Genomic DNA, 3,490 nt, shown 5'->3' on the forward strand with positions numbered 1-3,490 from the left:
ACACCAAGATCTGGCCAGTATATTCAAGTATTCATTACAAAAATTGGCCCTCATCCCTGCCTCCGTACTGGGTCACGTTGTATGGCTTTTTACTTGCTGTCTTGCACAAAGGCTCTCCTGAGGGGCTGGAGGGGGGCTAGTCCAAATGCACTATGCACTCTAGACCTGCGGCGCGGGTTGAATCCTGTGTCTGCCTGGAGGAGGGGCCCTTAGGACTCAGGGGCATCAGCTGCTTGCCTGAGGGGCCCTTTTTGTCTGGCACAGAGGCCTGATCTTTCCTTCCCATCCTGTCCTGAGGATGGACCCAGAAGCCCTGGACTGATTTGCAATTGCTTCCTCCCTTACCTGTGGCTAGGAATGAGCCTGTATGCAGAGCGGCATGATGCAGGCCTGTCTTCCTGGAGCCCCGTGTCTCCCTATGAGCATGCCCCGGCCCTGTGCTGTGGGACCCTGGCTGCCCAGCCTGCTCTCAGCCTTCCCTCCGGCTCCCTGCCTAGCTGCTTCCCGGCTCACTGCTTAGCCATGAACTTCCCTCTGTGCCCAGGTCCCTGCCTGGTTGCTAATGCCATCCCTAGCTGCTGCTGGTTCCCCCCTGGCTTTCAGTCCTGACTCTTCAAAACTTAGCGCTGACAGCAGCTGCTGATTAAGACAAGAAGGGATTGTTTTCCATTCAGCCAAATAAGACATCTTTGAGTAGCCAGGCTTCATGCCCTGGGGCACCCTACACATACCCCTGTTTACAGATAGCCTCTCAGACCCTTCTGTTCCAGCACCCCTCCCAACCCGTTCTTCTGGTCCGAGGCCACAGAGTTCATTCCACTGTTATCTCTCATGCCACGTATCTCTCTAGATTACAGGTCATCCTTCTTGGTATTATTTTCAGCAATGTGTTCAGACATTCAGTAACATTCTTCATAGCTTGAGCCAGCTCCTGAGAGTCTCCAAACCTTATGCCTCTCCCAGGAGTCATCCCCTTACACATACAGGCCTGCATGCATGCACACATGCATATATGTGCAGGCATTCACATGCACAAGAGTCTGCTTTGGGGGGTGGGATTCAGATTTGGTTGCTGGAGCCATGTACAGGGTAAGTCAGAAGGCTGCCTGAAATTCTATGTTGTTAGTGGAAGGACTGTTTGTCCCATCCTGGAGCGGAGCTTCTTGGCTTGCTGGCATAGGAGCAACACAGGCAAATAGGTCCAGAAAGAAAGTCAGGATTGGGGAGGAAAAAAAGACGAGGAGAAGTGGTCCAGTCAAAAGCCTGGGAGAAAAGATCACACTTTGAAAAAATGTTCTTGGGAGCTGTCATACCCCCTGCTTCCGTGTTCTGCCTCATCTCCATTTCTCTCTAGAAGCTTTGCAGAGAACAGGTCTCTTTCCCCTCGTAATTTATTCTAGCCACCTATTCACCCCAGCACACTTTTTTATCTGATTCCTATGGCTCAGCTCCCAGTGTTTGCCTCAGTCACCTTGGTGATACGCGGACTTTGTTCTGCCCTTTTCCCCCACCCGGCTCTCTCCCATGGGGAATTCTAGCATTCAGCATCCCCTTGCACTGTGGTTTCAGGGAGTATGAGCACATTCAGGGCTGGGATCATTATGTTCCTTTTACTCTCTCCAGAACATATGATGTGATTCCAGGCACACATCACATGATTAGCTGATGTTTCTTAATTGATTGATGGACAGATTCCCTATAAGCACACTTTTCATCACATCTTGTAAAGTGGTATTTTTCAGCATGTGCTGTGGGGATGCTTTGCACCAGAATCTCATGGGGGTATTTTCTAAAATGCAGAATCTTGGAACTCCACCATACACCTACTAAATCAGACTTTCTGGGAGTAGAATTCTGGCCTTTAAATTGTGGTGGATAAAACATGGCCACAAATTCTTTGACATTTCTCCCATCAAGAAGTGAGATTTGTTTCTCCTCCCCTTGAAATCCACCCATGGCTGCTCTGAACAATGAGGTGATAGTCTGTCAGTTCCAGGTCTAGCCTTAGTCTCTGGGAGCCCTGGACCATGTGGAGAGACCTTATGGCTACATGGAGAAAGAGAAAAACCTGGTTGCCCCAGTTTACAGTCATCCTCTCTAATTTGCCAGGCATGAGGGTGAAGCTGTCTTAGATCATCCAGGTGAGACCAAACATTCAAAAACCAATGGGTAACCCAGGATGATCACATTGAGCAGAAGAATAACCCAGCTGAGCCCTGTCAAAATTCCTGACCCACAAAATCATGAAATATGATAAAATGCTTGTTGCTCTAAGCCTCTATGTTTTGGGATAGTTTGTCACATAGATAGACAGATAATAGGAATATACAGATGTCACAAATTCTCCAGATTATTCTTGTGTATCATAGAATTTGAATTATTGTTACAAAGGAATCTGACATTTAATGAGTGAAATATTATATTAAAGAGTAGAAAGTATAAGTAATTTTATAATTTGTTGTCTACATATCCTAGGGAGATGGGAGATATGGCAAAATAAAACCTCATCATTTATGTGGTTGAACTCATTTTGTTTATTGAACAATAAACCAATTCTGTACAGAGCCCAAGAAAGAGAATTCTTCTAGCTAGCTCTCCTGAACTTTTCTAGACAATCCAGTTGCCACAGACAGTGTTAATAAACAATGTCACCCCAGTGGAATAAAATTCAGCTTTGGATTTAAAATGCAGTGAGTCCTGACAACATTTGGTTTGGACATGTTTCCTAAGTCTATGATTCCAGGCCAACACTAAAAAGATTTTCTTTTCTTTTTTTCTCTTGGGAGTATATTTTAAGACTGAAGCTTGTGGGTTTCTTTCAGGATTCATAATGAAACCTTTAGGCTTGAAAGTCACATGACTGACCTCTGGTTTTACCGTAGTTTGGGATGAAAACCACAGGATCCTACAAACCCCACTGGTATTTGTGATTTTTGTTTTGGTTTCTCAACAAAGCAGTTTGGACAAATCTGAGAAATTTTTACAGACTCAGCAGAGATCGGTGTGAAACTCAGCATCTTCCTTGGATGCTTCAGCTCAGCTTCAGTGGGTTTGGACAGGCCCAGTGCTTAAAAATGGAACTCTAAAAGCATAAAACCACACAAGCCAAAAATATTTTCCAAAATGAGTTTAACTAAGCTGAAGCTGCTGGGATCTGTGCCCTTCCTGCACAGACAAGCAAATGCGCCCCTTCCACCCTGACTTCCAACCTGCCATCAAGCTCATTGGGTCTGTTGTGTCACATGCTGGGCAGAGCCGTCCCTTTGGAACAGAACCCTGGCCTCGTCAGACACTCATCAGAGGTGACAGTGTGTTTCCAAAACCTCAGTAATTCAAAGTCTGGCAAGAAATCCATCTCTCTATTTATTTCTATTTTGTTCTTCTGAAAAACAGACTGTCCATATGTTGGTATCACTTGAGGATAGCTGACAAATAAATATGATCATCCTCAAGGCCAGCGGTTCCCAAACAACTGGTCTGGTCCATGGCA

This window comes from Odocoileus virginianus, chromosome 14 (genome assembly GCF_023699985.2).
Source record: "Odocoileus virginianus isolate 20LAN1187 ecotype Illinois chromosome 14, Ovbor_1.2, whole genome shotgun sequence".
NCBI lineage: Eukaryota > Metazoa > Chordata > Mammalia > Artiodactyla > Cervidae > Odocoileus > Odocoileus virginianus.